General features: G+C 36.2%; 1 pseudogene; it reads right to left on the reverse strand.

Annotated features, from left to right (window-relative positions):
* Positions 1–5,007: 5,007 nt before the first annotated feature.
* Positions 5,008–5,791, reverse strand: LOC149265984 (disease resistance protein RUN1-like; annotated as a pseudogene).
* Positions 5,792–18,642: the final 12,851 nt, after the last annotated feature.

Consider the following 18,642-nt stretch of genomic DNA (forward strand, 5'->3'; position numbering starts at 1 on the left):
AAGTATGGGGGATTTTCGCAGTGCATTATATTAGATATCATTTTTGGGATTCAACTGCGTTAAGTAAGTCATTCAAAGTATGACCATTTCCATGAGAGGTAGTCGTAAAGTGACTAATTTCTCATGATTTTTGAATAGTTCACTTAGCACTCATTGCATCGAGTGATGCTCACAGGGGTGAAGAAGTGGGATTGAAACTAGTGAAATGTGGAGAACGAATCACATAGCATCAATCATCACTTCCGGGGCTTGCACCCGGTAACCAGGACTTCCCAGGAGGTCACCCATCCCAGAACTCCTCTGGCTCAAGCGCGCTTAACTGTGGAGTTTTTCCCCACAATCAAGCCCACTTAGCTTGCTACCCCATTTGCAAAACCTTAGCAAGTATTGTGCCTCATGAACCATTCAGGTAGAGATCCCTTGACTCTTTTTGAATTTAAGTATGGGGGATTTTCGCAGTGCATTATATTAGATATCATTTTTGGGATTCAACTGCGTTAAGTAAGTCATTCAAAGTATGACCATTTCCATGAGAGGTAGTCGTAAAGTGATGATTGATGCTATGTGATTCGTTCTCCACATTTCACTAGTTTCAATCCCACTTCTTCACCCCTGTGAGCATCACCCGATGCAATGAGTGCTAAGTGAACTATTCAAAAATCATGAGAAATTAGTCACTTTACGACTACCTCTCATGGAAATGGTCATACTTTGAATGACTTACTTAACGCAGTTGAATCCCAAAAATGATATCTAAAAGAAAAATAATTTTGTATATAAAAATGGATTAACATTGGGGAAAAGTTTCGGCACTTAAATGGTGTATAAATTTACTATTTCAAAACATTGTAATTAGAATAAAATTTATTAAAAAAATTAATTAGGGAGGGGGTTTGTTTCTCTTATGAAGAAATAGAGATGAAATTTGTGGGGAATAGGTATTACATCAAATAACCAAGTAGAAGTCTTAGTTTTTTGGCAATGATTGAAGATAGTATTATCGAAGGGACTTCGTCAAATAAGTGCATTTGGCGAGTCAATGATAATTATTCAAAAATGCTACAAAATTAAAGATCACTTGGAAGAGGATCTACGACCAATATTCCATCGAATAGGGTTGCTTATGGAGAAATTTGACAAAATTATCAAAAATGCCACAAAATTAAAGATCACTTCGAAGAGGATCTACGACCAATATTCCATCGAATAGGGTTGCTTATGGAGAAATTTGACAAAATTGACCCTTTTCATGTCAAGAGGGAAAACAAGAAGTGAGTTGATTAACAAGTTAAAAAAGGTGCAAACCTTGATCAAGGGGTGATAATTAAAGACCAAGGTGATCCATCCATCTCCCATATCCCATGATACTTAATATTCTAAGGATGACGATTCTCAAGATATTTAATAATGCAGAATTAAGATCTGACAATCCACTATCGATCATCATTAATCGCAAGACCTGGAAGGCTCTCGATGAGTAGCAACCTTGGAAGAAGGATTTCTCTAATCGGACATCCAGATGGGAACATAAAGTGGGTGACATCATGTTAAAGGACAAGTGGATCGTTTTTGTAAATGCATTTATACCCGCATCAGAGTTGGGCTGGCTAGTACTGCACCTGAGTTGGAGCAGTTAATTTTTTTTGAGTTTGCAAACATAATGGGGGTAACAGGGATGGCTTTTCGAGTTAAGCCTGATCAAGGAGGGGACACAGACATTCAATGTGAAAAGATTACCCCCAGAAACAATTGAGATCACAGTAAGCATTTAAAAGGTTGTTTACAAACATTGGAAATGTTGATGATTTGAATTAAGGGTTGAGCAATCTTCAAGATGGCTTCCTCAAGCAGGAACGACAACAATGAGATCTCTGAGGAACAGTTGGCAACATTAAAAGTGGATATTTCAGCTCTTGTAGCCAAGGTCGAGGATCAAATTGTGTCAGGGGCTTGCTCTCACTTCACTCTAGTTTCTAGTCAGTTTGACGAACTTCGTGAGGACGTAGAGCATCTTCAGTTGTAGGTTGATCATCTAGTTACAAAATGGAGAATCTTGATTTCAAAGTGGATAATATAGAAGTGACCGTGGAAACAACGATTTTTGGTGTTATCAAAGAAGAATGCGGGATTATTAATCCTTAGCCTAGCAACCAGGTTGCTCTGCAGGTGGAAATGGACCATGAAGTGACAACATAGTCCCCTCTTTAAATGGAAGTTGACCAAGTCACACAAGATGGAACTCCTCGAAATGAGAATGAAGGCAACAAATAACATTTTTGGTTAAATCTTTGTTTTGTAAATGTTTTGTAATGGAGTCATATATAATGGAGTCTTTTGGAGACTCTATAAGCTAAATTTTATTAGATCTATAGTGATGAAAAAGCAGAACATATGTAAAATGCAATTTGAACAGTTTTTAAATGCCCGTAAAGAAGATCAATACTTAAATTCAAAAATATTACCCTACTTCCAATTAAATTAATACAATACTACCCATTTCTTAAAAAAAAAAATCCAATTAATTAAACTACTTAAGTTATAATTAATTAAACTTAACTATGCTATTTGAATATATAAATATATATCTTATCTCCATAAACTTTAAATTTTTTCTCATAAATCCATTTTAAATAATAATATTCAATAATTTATAGTAATTTAGGATTTAGCATATTTCATCATTTTAGAGTACAACAATTTAGGATTTAGCCGATTTTATCATTTTAGAGACTATATTTTTATTGTAGGCTTCTTTTTAATAGTGGAAACATGAATATTATGTTTGGCTCAATATTGATAATCTAGTGGAAACATGAATATTATGTTTGGCTCAATATTGATAGGTAAAGTTAGAAAGGAAAATACCTTGCATACTTTAATGGAAACTTTATATTTTTTTAGTTTAGAATTATGGATATTTATTACATATAGATTATGAAATTTGGCTACTTAAAATTGAATATAAACATGTAAAATGTAAATCTTAAAATTTGAATATAATTTTAATGAAAGTTAAATTTATGATTTTTGTTAATTCAGAGAAAGTATTTTGGTTAGCAATGGTTGTGTGAGTGAAGATTTTGGTTTTTTGAAATTCTGATTTCAAGTTTTTTTTAGTGAACAATGTAATTGTATGTAATCTAACATTCGATTACAAAAAAGAATTCATAATTTTTATTTGGAAAAACATAATATTATGTAGAGGAAATATGAAAAAAAATATAATATTACATTTTTCTCAAAAAATATCTTCGCTATTATTTTCTCTAATCTAAAATATGAAAAAAAACTAAGCAAGTTATGATGTTAGTTTCAAAATTGTTTGAAAGCAAGTCATTGAAGAAATTTTGAGTTAAAAAATAAACCTCAAAATAAAATAAAATAAATATACTTATGAAATTAATTAAAAAAAAGAGTTTAAGATGATAATGTCATTCTAGGGACGCAATATTTTGGAGAGAAAAGGAAAAAAAAAACATAAATACGATAGGGCACTTGCAAATGATGCAGATAGAAAGAAACAAGAGAAATTGAAGGAGCTATTGACGACACGTCGACATCTAAATGTGGAGAGGCACTTGGAGGAAATGAGCGAGAATTGATTTTACAGGAACGGATATGGAAACCTCTGTTTAGACAGTCATGACATCATCTTTGCCATGCTGGCCCATTATGGCGGCAGAAATAACAACATTTTGATTATATAAATTAATATGTTTTAATGGAATTTAAAACAAAGAATAAATCTTTGACGGGTGTGAGAGTTTCTTTAAAAACTTATGGAACATTTAGTAGAGGTTGATGTTGAGGATGTGAATCATGGTTATTTAGTATAAATGAATGAAAAAAATAATTATTATCAAATATGATTAAGATTATTAAAATAATAAATTTCCTTTTTCCAAATATGATTAATTAGGCCGATAGGCCTTCCTATGAATCAATTCAATCGTCGACCTTTTCAACCTACGCGTGACATCTGTACACCTCACATCATATCTTACGCTGACATTTTATGTTTCGAAATACCGTGACATTTGTAGCTCGTCAACCCGCCAAGTGATTCTGGTAGGCTCTGCAGCTGGGAGCAGCCGTCCAAGTCGAGAGTTTCGAGGCTCGTCAACCCGCCAAGTGATTCTGGTAGGCTCTGCAGCTGGGAGCAGTAGGACAACTCGAGAGTTTCGAGGCTCGTCAACCCGCCAAGTGATTCTGGTAGGCTCTGCAGCTGGGAGCAGCCGGACAAGTCGAGAGTTTGGAGGTTCTTTAAATTGCCAAAGGAAGCTGGCAGCGACTTAATATCTGAACAACACCGTAACTTCAAGTAATTCAAGGACTGCAAACGACAAAATTCATCTCGAAAGATATTCAGACCAACTGGTTCATTGTTGTTGTTGTGCAAGATAATTTTTTCGAGATAATTCAACCTCCCAATGGACTCTGGAATATTGAGAACGCGACCATCAATTTCCAACTCCCTAATCTGCACAGGTGCCTGCAATTTCATATTTTAAATTGGGCTTGACACTGGATGGCACAATTTCTGTAAATTGTGCTAGAGCAAGTAAATTGAAAAATGCAAAACTGTAGACAAGAAAACAAAATCACATAATTACCTGGCATTCATCTGCCCAGATTGTTTCAAACTCCTTCTCCTTTATTTGTAAAACTCTTAATTTTTTCATTAAAATCCATGAAGGCAGGTAGGAGTACGGACAGTTAATCCAGCGGAGCCATATTAGTTCTGGTGGGTGAGCAACATTCAATATGCTTTCCACACAATCACCTTCTGCCGCAAGAAGCTGCAACCTGCCCGTGAGTTCCACAAGGCTTTTGAAATGTTGTGGACACCAGTCCGGGCCATCACTGGGAACAACGCTAACTCTACGCACCTAAAACACGATTGATCGATATTTATGCAAATTAGGTGAAAAACTCAAAATTTACAGACAATTCACACCATAACGGCATTTCAAAATTTGATATCAGAACATTATTTTCAGTGTCACTCTAAAGCTTCAAAATACGTGAGTGCTGATAAAGAAGGTTGTCATTTGGACGCCAAATACGACGCCAACAGTATGGAGGTTCTTTCTCCGCCAGGTTTCTCCCCATATCCCTGAGGTGGTCGTGCATTCTTATTCTCTTTTTTTTCGTCTACCTTCACAAGACACCTGTTTTGTAGGTTCCGAAAACCCAGCTCTCCTTCCCAGCCAGATCCGTCCCATATTCTTATCGCTGTATCTCTGTCTTTGTGTAGAAGGAAACAAGGAATGTCTGAGAATATGTTCTTCTCCTGTTGGTCCAGACCGTCATAGCTGATCTTGAGCCTGCTTTGGATATCCGTGGGAAGTACTTTGGAGATTTTGCGCAATTCGACTTCCCAGTACTTCAACTGTGTTTGACCATGCATATGCGCCCCAAGCACCATGAGAGATAACGGCAATCCATCGCAGGTTTTCAAAAACAAACTAACTACTTCTCCAAGACCTACATGTGGATGAGATTGGTGAAAGGCGTGGCAGCAGAAGAGCTCTTTAGACTGTTGCGGATCCAGTACTGTGAGCTTGTATATGCACGACTCTACAATTCCCCATCTTATAAGAACATCCATATTACGAGAGGTAACTAAAATCAAGCTACCCGATGGAAGGACATCCTTAGCTGGTAAAAGTAATGCATTCATTTGCTTAATATCATCTACATCATCTAAAATGATGATAGCTTTAGAAGCTGCGACATACCTTCTGAGCATCTCTATACCTTCATCGATGCTGTTATCTGCCCATTCCATTGAGCCAAGTCCTTTCTTTGAATAATTTTTTGTTTGAAAATATATAATGAAATTTGCATTATATATGAAAGGTTATCAACCTCAAATCAAATTATTTTTAAACAAACTTAAAAAAAACACTAACTCCCTCAAATTTACAACATCAATTTAAAAAGAAGCGCCACTAAAATGAAGAAGGAATTTTCATTTTTAATTTATGGAAATTTATGATTAGCTATGTTAATAAATCCAAAACATTCTTAATGTAAATACACGTTTAGATGAAAAGGATTTACATTAAGAATGTTTTGGATTTATTAACATAGCAAATAATAAGTTTCCATAAATTAAAAATGAAAATTCCTTCTTCATTTTAGTGGCCCTTCTTCTTAAGTTGATGTTGTAAATTTGAGGGAGTTAGTGTTTTTTAAGGTTTGTTTAAAAATAATTTGATTTGAGGTTGATAACCTTTTATATATAATGCAAATTTCATTATATATTTTCAAACAAAAAATTATATTATGTCAACTTGTAAGAGGCATATGTTTTTAAATAAAAAAACCATATTAACATGAACAAAACAACCATGATAATTAACAATCTTACACATGTAGGATATCTATACAACTAGTGTTCACCAATTCTAATAAGTGATGATACTTACCATGATATTACACCAAGTAAATGATCTCATAAATGTCCAAATGATCATTACCAATTGTAATAGGGTGTATTGCAAATCATTAAATAATCATCGTCAGTTGTATTATGGTATATTGCAACTCATTTTAATTTATGAGTAAAGTGATCAATCCTTATTACAAAATGGGACTAGATTTATGTCATTAAACTTAGAAATCCCTCTCATCTATATTTTAGTAATTCACAAAACTAAAAAATTCCTTCTCATCTATATTTAAGTAATTCATCCAGTCCAAGAAAACAAGGTTTTCCACAAACCAATTAAGCCTTTCAACCTTTTCGGCTTATTTTCTTATATCAAACATTTGTGCAGGGTTTCAACCAATTAACATTTCATTGAGTATATATCTACAAATTAGTGATTTTGGATCAAATCCCACAAAGCAATTCTATACATGCTCTTCAAATTCCTTCAAGCTTTTGAAAGTAAAACCAATGAATTATCAATATAATTTTACAATAATAAAAAGCAATCATCCGTTAGGCTTGAACCAACATCTCTTTAGAGAAATTCAAAAATTCTAATTTAATAATCCTATCGGCCTCTCTTTGTACCTTTTGGGACAATTGCTAGTATTATTGAAACAAGTGTTAGAGTCTTATCCGTCGGCGCCTTCTTTCAATTATGTCTTTAAGTTTTATATGTATGTTTTTATTTAAATTTGAAGGTTTCACCATTCACAAAATTCAAATTCTCTTTTAACGTGTGAAGACAACATTTGTGGTTTTTTAATAAATTTTATTTTTTCCGAATATGATTAAGATTATTCAAAAAAGTGTTGGAGTCTTATCCCTCAGCGCCTTCTTTCAATTGTCTTTAAGTTTTATATGTATGTTTTTAAAGAGAGTATGATGTGTGAACAATTTAAATATACATCAGGGATGACTCACTATTTTTTTTAAGTATATATTTTTTCATTAATTTTTTATATTGGTTTAATTACGAGTATTATAACAAGAGTCATGTGGTGGTGATGTCATTGTTTGTTTATTTTTTACACATTGTCACTACCTGATTTTTGTTTATTGTGCAAGAATGATAGATATTTCAAAAAAAATCTAAAAAATATTCATTAAAAAAAACTAAAAAAAACATTTATTATAATATTCAACTTAATTAAAAAATTAAAAATATATTTGAACCGAAACCAAAATGCAACATTTACATAAAATACAATAATAAAGATATAAGAATTACTACACAAAATAATAATGTACCAGTCTAGATCTATCTTAACTCGTAATCTACCAAGCACTGAAAGGATCAAATAAGTATTTTATTTTATTTTTATTTTTGTGTAATTTGACCAATTCAAAATGTTTACATAATATAACAAGACAGGACAACATCTCTTCCATATTGGATTGGAGAGTGGATATGGTGCGAAAACTTAAACCTATTTTAGGTTAAAAAAATTCAAATATAATACTCAATATATCAATTTCTACGTGAATAAAGTCATACATTTTTAACTTAATTTTTTTCCCGAATAAAAAGTTGTACTTTTATTATGAAAACAAAAATACATGTTGCTTATGCTCAATTCATATACTCAGTGATACATAATATATGATCAATAACAATCCAATTATCAAAAAATGAGGCAAAAAAACAGCCCCAGTGGTATATTCCAAATCATTCATGTAGATAAATAGATAGTTTGTGTCCAAAATTGTGATTAATGTCTTATATCCAACAGGAAACATAAATTATGAAAGACTTGTGATTTCAAAAAGTATATGTCATTCGTTATAAACCGCCAATTGATGAGCGGTGATAGAACTTTGTTGTAATACCATTTAGTTGCTCGTTGATCTTCCAGGTGCCCAAACTTATGTAGAACTTGCCTCAGAGATCTAGCCTACTGTGTGGTTCATTTTCTTGTAAATGTGTTTACAGTAAACCTGGTTAAAATGATGTTTAAGATGGACCTCTTCAAGGATGGGACATAGTGTGTGAATATGATAATGTTGCACCTCATTTAACCAATTTAATTGATTATTCAAAAAGAAATTAGAGACTTGTGACATGAGGACATGTACTCTTCCTCAATTTAATATATGGTTGGCCGGTGACCCTTCCTTCGCTCTCGTTTTAACATCGTCGACATACCCTTCTGCAGGTGCTGCTATCTGTTGGGGTTTTTGCGCGGAGAATCGTCTGTGGCGGCGCTTCAATCGGCACCTGCTCCCTCCTTTCGGCTCCGTGGTACCTGTCTCGACGGCCCACTGTCTTGTGCACTGATCAGCGGTGATCCGGGGTCCTCCATCGCACCTATCGGGTGGCTGCGAAGCACCTTATAGGTTTTGGCGGTCCTTTTTTCCGGGCGGCTCTTCTGAGCGGATTTGCTCTGTTTCCTTTGGGCTCTTGACAGCGCGGCGGACCGGGGAAGTTTTTTGGACTTGGGCGTTTCTTGAGCTGAGCCGCGGCGCGGGTGCGAGGGTTTTGTTGGGTTTTTAGATACTCTCCATGGGGGCGAGGTGGCTGCCCTAGCCGCCTCTGCCCCCGGTTTCGACCCGTCTCTGCTTTGTTGGGACCTGATGGGTTCCCTTGCTGAGGTTTTGGGTCTTTTTTTGGCAGCTTGCTGGTTTTCCTCTGCAGTTTATATGGAGCGTTGAGGGATCTAAGGTGTGGAGTCTGTCTCTGCATCGATTTGTGCCGCTTTCATCATGGTTGTACCTGGATGTTTTCTTCTGGTTTCTGAGGTTGTATGGGTGGTATCTTCCCTTGGTTTCTTCGGTTTCAGGAGCAGAGTTTGAGGGGGTGGAGGAGGTCTCCTCCATTTCGTGCCTCTCCTCCTTATCATGGTGGCCATTTCGAATTTTCTGCTCATTACTCAGGAGCTTATGTGTTTTTTTCTGTTATTTTTGTTTGGGGATGGGTTGGGGTATCCTCCTGTCGGGGTTTACACACCCATTTACTTGCTACCCTCTCTGAGGGCTCTTCGGCATACTTCTCTTGAAGTTATGCTTTTGTAAGTGGTTTACCCACACTACAGCATATGCGTTCAACATCTACAACATGTAATTTTCTGACTTAATGAAAATTACGAATTCTCTTTCTTCGGAAAAAAAAAAAAATATATGGTTGGTTGACGAATATGTAGATTGAAAGGAGAATCAATAATAGTAGGTCTAGTAGTTTTAGATAAGTTACACCATTCATGTCTTAAAAATATGTTGATGTGGATAGATTCTATCATAGACATATTAAACATATTTCAAATACAATATGAAAAAACTCTAAACCATTACTTACAATTTGAATGGTAATTCTTGACATTAAGGATTCAAGAGTTTATAAACAATGTTTAAACTCCATTAGATTTTGTGCATGATTTCAAGAAATATTGAAGAGGATAAGAAATTAGTAGATGTTTATTGGATCCCCTATGTTGGGTGAACAATCATGATCGTCGTCATAAAAATTATTAGAACGTCACGAATGACCAGCCACTTGGTCTAGCCTACACCCCAAGCCCAGTTTGGTTTCCTTAGCTTAAAATCTCAAGTGAGGCAAACCTTTAAGCATCCATCGCATCCGTACATCATGGCCTCCTCCTACTATCACTGTGAAATCTTCCTCGCCTGCACTCACTGCTTGATGATCACTCTCAATTACCATTTGAGCAAGGTGCATATCCCAGTGATAGAGCATAGTGTCACAACAAGTGTTCTCCCTCATTTAGGTATCTTTGGGGTTGTTGCAATATGCTATCAAGCGCATTCTGTCTCAAAAAAAATGCTTCCCATCATCATCATTCCCGCCTTCCTCCTCATTGCGACGCATACCCATGCAAGCCTGACCTTGGGGTTGTATTGTCTTTTTCAAAGGTGGAAATGTACATTTCAATTCACATCTGATTGGGATCAGCTATATCTCCTATATTCTCTTGGTGGCTCGGAGGTGCTCACTAGCCCTCCAGAATCATGCTTGTGCTCTCCCTCTCTCGCCAAGATATATGCCTCCTCTCAATTCACAGACTTCTCTCAGAGTATCTTCAGATGGTTTTTGCTCTGGAAAAAATTGGCTTCTTCCCCTCTATTGTAATGTCAATTACCCAACTGGTATGGTTTGTCTTGGTGTTATTCTCCTATGGTTCGAAATCATCATAGTGTTACTTGCAGGGTTACATTCTTTATTGCTTCTCTAAGGGATGGATCCTCTCAATTGGCTTCTAGCAACTCTTGGCTCATCGCTCTCAGGGCAAATCACTTGACTCATAGGAATTTGTGGGTGGTCATGGTATATGGCTCATTGTGGTCAGTGGCTTGTAGTTGTTCATGGTTTGTGGCTCATAGTTGTTCACAATTTGTGGTTTAGTTTGGCCAGTGGCTCATAGCTATTCATGGATGGTAATGGTCTATGGTTCAATATTATTCATGGTTCGTAGGAACTATGAATGGATGACTTATGAATATTAAGGTTGGTGTGTGTGGATTTCCTAGATGGTCCACCATACGGGGCTCAAAGCACCTTATTACCAGGTCACTCAGGTAAGATTGTTTAATTCCTAACGTTGATATATTTTTATGGGTATGGGAATTTTCCTTTTAAATAAATGCAACTCTGTTGATCAGAACATATGGTTTTGTCATTAGAATAACTTGGGTAAACTCCACTTTTTTCAGTGGCATTGATTAAGCATAATATATGTAAGCTTAGATTGCTTAACCTGTGTTATTGGTCTAGTTTCCTAATGGGAAGACCAATAGCACAATGAAGCACTATATGTATTACCTCTCTTAGATAATGACAAGTTAAATTAAAAAAAAAAAATAGATGTTTATTGGAAACATAAATTTGTCTCCATGTTTTCAATAAATTATAAGGATGAGAAGAAATTATTGAATTTTTTTCTACTGAGGTGGCAAGAAATAGAATGAGATGGAATACCTAAATGTCAACTATTTCATCTTAAGACTTTTATTTTACCTAGCCACTTCTCTTTTGTCATGTTATGTTCTTTGACATGTTGCAAATCTAATCCTTGAAAGGACTAAATTGCATTTCACTCCTTGTGGTACATAACGACACACAAATAAAGAAAAACAAATGATCATGTGTGACAAAGAGAACTTCATTGGATGCTTTTGTGAGTATTTTTTTTCCACATTTATTAATGTCATTGTATTTGCATAGATTTAAATGATGTTGAGTTTGATTTCAATAACATGAAATGAATTTGAGATATGAATATTATGTTGAAGGTGTGATTTTGTAGGGAATCCTTTGAAATTCAAATTCAAAAGATATTGTTGTGTGATTGCCTCACTAGTAATACTAAACCCCATTTTCCAAGGACATGGAAAGGTTTATTTAACCGTAACCTTCTATGGTGTCAAGCCACTCTCACTTCCCTTCATATTCATCCATGACTCCAATAAAAACAAGGGGTTCTAAACATGAATTCAATTGTTCCATCCTTGAGGCATTCAAATCTAACACAACACATCATGTCTACAACTCTACTTTTAAGCTTAAAATATTATATATTACCCTTATAACATCATGTTAGATCATCATGTCATGCCATAGAAAACATAGTCATTTCAGCTCACTTATTGATATCATGAAAAGTCATATATGAAAATAATACATCCCCTTTGATAATATAGAATAAGTTATTTAAGAAAAATAAAACCAAGTGTTGCATGCAATGTTGTCCTTGCCGAATAAATTTGAATATTTGTTTTTCAAAATTAAACGGTATAACTTACATGGGTGAATGTTGAACTATAGTAATAAACAAACAAAGAAATCCAATCCAAGTTAAATACTAATAACTAAAAATTATAGACTCGCTACAAAATTATATCACGGGATAGTAGAAATTTTAAAAATACTGAGTAAGAACTAACTTGCTAAAACAAATATTTATAATCTTTGAAATTTTCAATTACATTCACATATCCACTATATAATACATTTGTTTATCTGAAATATAATATTGTGCCTTTGTAATACTTTGAATATATAATGGTAGTAGAAGGTTCAAAGAATGGTTTAAAAGAACATAGTGTGTAATATTTATTTGTATTTATAGTAATGGTAGTAGAAGGTTCAAAGAATGGTTTAAAAGAACATAGTGTGTAATATTTATTTGTATTTATAGTATGTAATAAAGGGAGTTCAGATGTTGTCATACAATAAAGCATATTTTTAACCTCCGCTAATAAATGACCAATTTTCTCCATTACTACTGGTAGTGGGCGCTCCTTGCTAGAAATACCAATCCAAAAGGTTCTCTCCAAATGTATTTTCCACTATGAAATTGAACATAACATTTTTAAGACTAGGTTATATTTAAAATTCCAATTCGAGGTTCACTATAATTGGTAAGAAACTAATTTCACTGTTCTCACTTGCTAAAACAATTACAAGTCATATGTTTAACCTAAAGAAATATGTCGATTTCCCAAAATACAAGCTAACAAGGTGCATAGCAAATGAATTACCAAATTGAGGACTATTGGTTTGAGAAAAGTTCCACATTCAAAATCCCATGGCTCTAACTTATGTTATCATAGGAGCAACCATGCCCAAATTTATCTCAAGCACCTTAAATACTTTTGTCCTACAAATTTGTACAAAATTGTAGGTTAATTGGTTTTGTTTCATTTCACCAAAATGAGACAATAAAACCTTATATAATGAAAATAAAAACCTTAACAACAATGCAACATCTTACCACATCAAATTAGTTTATTAGAATAGAAGAAGGAGAATGTTCATCAAGGACATGCTATGAGAAGTTGAGAAACTCAAATAGTATGTTTCCCTACAACCCATGTGACAAGTGTTGAATTTCCATGACATTGGGTTTAGGTTAGAGTCTTAAAAGCATCAACGCGACTAAACCAAGAATCTCAACCATAAACTACTTTTCACAGTGGAATAAAATAGCAGTAAATCACACATGCACCGAATATAGGCAACCTTTTACATTTTTTCAACCCAACTTGGTTATATTAATCCAACTGATATAATACAACAGTTTAGGGCTCCCATACCAGGGATAATGGCCCTCATTCATCCACTAGTACAAGATACAAAAGAAGATACTCTGACCATCTGGCTGTAGCATCCTCTATTAGCTCCTCTTGGTCGCACCCTATACCTGCCCGATCCTTCGGTTCCCGATCTGCAACTCTTGCCTCTATCAATGCTCCAAGCCCATCTGGCCACTAAATCCCGACTGTCCAAAATTTTGTCTATTTGTGCCTTCGTCCATCAAAGCCATAACACATCGAGGATCTTGTCGAGTTGTTCACAGGTACACTTATGAACAACTCTCAATCTGCCCACTGTTGCTCCTCAACTACTCAGGGACTTCCACCCACTATGGTCTTCCTATATTGCATCGATGAAGACCAACATAGGGAACAGAGGGCTACCACCTATCACTGTAAGATGTTCATCTCCCGCAATGAACACAGGCTAGGAGGACTAACCATCATTTGTTGTAGAATTCATTCTCCACACACAAGTCTCAAGCTCCATAAACTGCTCCTGGTTTATCAGACCCTTGAGCTCAACAATTCCCTCTCTCGCAACTACCTTTGTCCATCAAGGTGTTTCTCACCGCACTCCAACTTGGACACTATCACGTTGTCCTCCAATATACCATAAGTGTCCAATCCACGTTCACACTAGGTCCACTCTCACACTGCCCTCCAATAGTCCATGAGTGACCAAGTCCACATTATAGCATCTACACCCTTTTCTCTACAATATAGGAGTTATTGCACAAATCTAGGCTCCAATGTATTGCTACAACATCTTCCCATTGATTAGGGCATCTAATAGTCCATGTCAGCCCTATCTCTTTGCTACTACAGTCCTCCAAATCTAGTCCTCTCCTAGGACATCCTCCAACTAGCATCCAACTGTCACCAAGGAGTCATCTACAACCTTAACTTGTTGTTGTCTCCTTGCCCTTGATTTTTGTGTATGTATATGACTGGTTAGGGAACACAACGACCTAAACCATAGCTCCAAAACCACTATTTCCCTTGTCAAATGTGTCACCTAATCTATTGTCCCTTCCTTGACTTCTAAGACACCTTGGATACCTCCACAAGGCTCTCAAAGATCTCAGATTGTTACAACATTTTAGGGTTGCTTCAAAGCACAAGGAAACTACTTGTTGAAGCCTCCTTTACCCCTGTACAAGTTTTGTTGTTCCTATAGATGTTGCGGCCTACAGATAGCCTTCTCCACAAGGCTTCACAACACTCAAGGCTCCACCAATCACCTATTATAAGCTATAGCAGTCTGTGGCCTTCCTGTCGCAGAGATCCCATCAATAAACATAGAAAACATACCTTATTTTGTTGCAACATTCCCTTTCTTGGATCCTGCACTACTACGCTAGGTTCTAAGCTTGTTTCTAGCCCTCCAAATGGATATGCATCCCCTCACAATAGTGATCTAGGGTTGTGGCCTTCAATCTACTTCTATGGCTCCCTTTCAGGATGATAACCATCCACCAAGGCATCTAAATGCAGCCCAAACAAGTCCATAATATTTCCTTTCACTTCAGCCCTCCTTAAAGGTAATCATGGCACTAAAACAATCATGGATAAGCCATACACATAGGCTTATCCTCCTTCGTTTGGTTGCTCCTTTACCTGCGGCCTAAGATAGAAAGGTCCTCCCCTATGTTGCCAGGAAACGTGGGTGCGGGGACGGGGACGGGGACGGGGACGGAGACGGGGACGACATTTTTGGAAACAGGGTGCGTGGGTTCGTCGGGTAATATAATAATATTAAATTTTAATAATTATATTTTATAAATTATAAATTTATAATTAATAATATATAATAAATTTGAATTTATATATTTTTTCAACTTTAAACAAGAAAACTTTAATGATAATCATTTAAACATGTTTAGTCTCTCCCATATAAAAACACAATTTTTTTATAGGAGATTCTTCTCAACCTGATAGTGGTCTAAACTTTTCTTGATGTCTAATCATCCACCTGCCCCATGCATAGTGTGCTCTGTGGTAAAGCCAGTGAAACATGAATCTTCGATCACTAGCGATTAATCACGAATCAAACTCTACTCTTCCCTCAAACGATCCGATTCAACTTTGGGCGAGTCAAACTCATGTTGACTGAGTTTGACTCGTGGTCAACACGATTTTGACTTGCAACTCATTGATTAATTGTGATTTAAGCGACTCAGGCGATTTTCAGCCCTCAACTCGGCGAGCAAGGGTTTTAACTTTTAGGGTTCCCACATTTTTCGTTGCATGGTTTAGTTGGGCTAAAAATTAAACGTTGGTCCATAACTCTCTTCTCACTGCTCAGGCCTGCAAATCATACACGAAGAAGGTAATAGAGGCATGGTTTCAGTTTCAGTTTACGCTAGGTAATAGAGTCGTAGTGTAATAGAGGCATAGTGTGCAATGTGCTCCAGTGTTAGCTTCAGCGCATGCTTTGCCATAGATTCCAGTACCAAACCATTATCGTATCATTTCAGCAGTCAAGACTCAGTACTTTGGATCATGTTTGAACTCGTAACATATATGAGATACTTATTCATTCATGATATTTTGGACATCTATTGATATTATGCATTGTTTGGACATGAATTTATTGAATATCAATGAAAAATGTTTTTTTTTTTTAATTCAATATATGTGTATATCTTTATTTATTGAATTCACCGATTTTTTCCTCATTTTTTCCCGATCCGATTAAAACTCTTCGCTCTTTTGCCTCGCCGATTTATTGCCGATTCTGAGTCTGGTAACATTGGGTAAAGCAATCCCAAAAAGTTAAAGCAGTGGCAGTCTTAACCCTTCCACAAAACACGCTTATTCTTTTAGGCATATTTTCCTAGTTTTAATCTTAACATGATGTTATTAGAATGCTGTGAGAAATTGCCAGATTTTGATACTTAATTTAGCCATTTTCCAAAATAGTCCTTCGCCATTTAACAACATCAGCTGATTACAGCTTATGGCTGGTCTCAATCCTACTTTCTATTTGACCAAAAATGTCTGAACCTGTATGTGTGAATTTACAGTTTATAATTTGATGGTTATTAACTTATTTGGCTCGGGAATGAATGTTTCATAAATTCATTCCAAATTGATTTACAAGAATCTATAGGCTCAAATTACAAAGTAAGAGGTCTCTTTTCCAGTTCTGGTTTCGATGCCATATAATATTAAAGGCATTGAAGATCCACAAATACAGGAGATTCATAATTTACATTGAGACTCTAACAAACCTTGGGCATAAGTTTTGAAATTGTTTTTATAAATTTATAGCATAAGACTAATGGAGAGACTGATCATAAGAGTCTCCTACGGTAGGAAGGGACTCATGAATGTGCAAACAGCTACCCTTTTTTTCCAACTATGGTCATCACCTTATTAAATATTTCCACAAAGCTACAGCCAATATGATATGATATTCTGCTTGTGGGATTGTACACCCATAATGTTCCTTTTATAATATTGAGATATCATAATCATATATGATTTCAGAATACTGTGTCGCTCATAAGTTTTGAAAAACTTATCACTGTTGATAAATTTTTACAATGATTCATTACCCTTGAGCAGCACGTCATGCCCACAGAGCAATGCTAAGGCGTGTGAACAAAGACAGTCTTTGGAAATTGTAATCTTTGGAAATGATGGCAGAAAATTTCCTTGAGAAACATTCAGAAGACCTTACAACCATCTTTGAAGGACAATCCAGACCAATGACCATCAATGACTCCAAAAATGATATCATTCGTTTATGGCATATATTCTATATTCTATGGCATATCATTCGTTTATGGCATATCATTTTTTAAATTTCAATAAAAAAAAATTATTTGAAAATTAAATTTTTAATATAGTTTTTTTATGAAGAACCCAAAGAACCCGAAGAACCCAAAGAACCCAACCCGAAGAACCCGAAGAACCCAAGAACCCAAGCACACGAAGAACCCGAAGAACCCGAAGAACCCAAGAACCCAAGCACCCGAAGAACCCAAGAACCCAAGAACCCGTTAAAGGAAAAGAACCCAATTTTTTTTTTGAAGAACCCGGTTCTTCATGGAAGAACCCGGTTCTTCATGGAAGAACCCGGTTCTTCTGGGTTCGTCTGGGAAGAACCCGTACCCGAATCCGGTACTTGGGTGCGGGAACCCGGGACGGGTTCGAGAACCCCACCCCCGGGTGCAGGTACCCGTGCAACACAGGTCCTCCCTCTTCAATGAGCTCTTCTTCTCTCTTCAAGTCATGCGTTGTTCTCCAAGGATGATCTAATGCTCTCACAATCACCCTATATTTATACTAAAGAGAAGGGCTCCAAAACGTCATGTTCTAGGGGCTTGAACAGTTGTTATTAGGTCTTCCTAACCTTAGGTCGACCTAGACCATCATGTGCAAAACCCAACATAACCTTCAAAAATTTATAACTCCTTAACGATAACTCATAATGAGATGATTCTTATTGCATTAGAATTGTCTCATTGAGAGCTATCATCCTCATCCATCACATGTCGAAAATTCATCACGGTTTTGACCCAAACATCTATGGGTGCAAAACCCCAGGCTTGGGTTCTAAGCCCACAAGCCTACTTGTGGCACTTTGACCTCCAACCCTCAAACACTAGGGCTTGGAGAACCTCCCACGCTACACAAAAATCAACACTCCCTCTTAGCGAGGGAGGTACTTGCAAGGCTAGGAAGTAACCATCATCATCTAATGACACTAGCCCATCTAGTGTCCATCACTGCAGCATACTCTATAGAATGAACCAGAAAATATTGGTAGTGCCTCTACCTCATCACATATGAACTTGAAGGATACTCCCTCTGAGGCTAGACTTCCTCTGAGCCTACATGATTTGCACTGGCTCAGTCCTGCAAGCACTCATCCTCCTGGATCAAATATAACTCATGCAAATCCAACCAAACTTAGATCTGCAACACCACGACCCGATGAAGATTCTAGCCTACCAATATCCAGTCCATCACATGAAGCCACCTTGATCAACCTGATCTCGTCCATGCCAAAGAAACCCTCGAATTGTCCCAACCATCCATGACAAATCAACAGAAGTCCACGATCAACAATCTGCCCTACAACAAACTGTTATTCTCCAGGCTCACCACCAATCCTCCATAACTCTCAGCCAATCTCACTGCCA

The sequence above is a fragment of the Pinus tabuliformis genome, chromosome 6, assembly GCF_031772625.1.
Source record: "Pinus tabuliformis cultivar Carrire ecotype Pingquan chromosome 6, CPIR1, whole genome shotgun sequence".
Classification (NCBI taxonomy): domain Eukaryota; kingdom Viridiplantae; phylum Streptophyta; class Pinopsida; order Pinales; family Pinaceae; genus Pinus; species Pinus tabuliformis.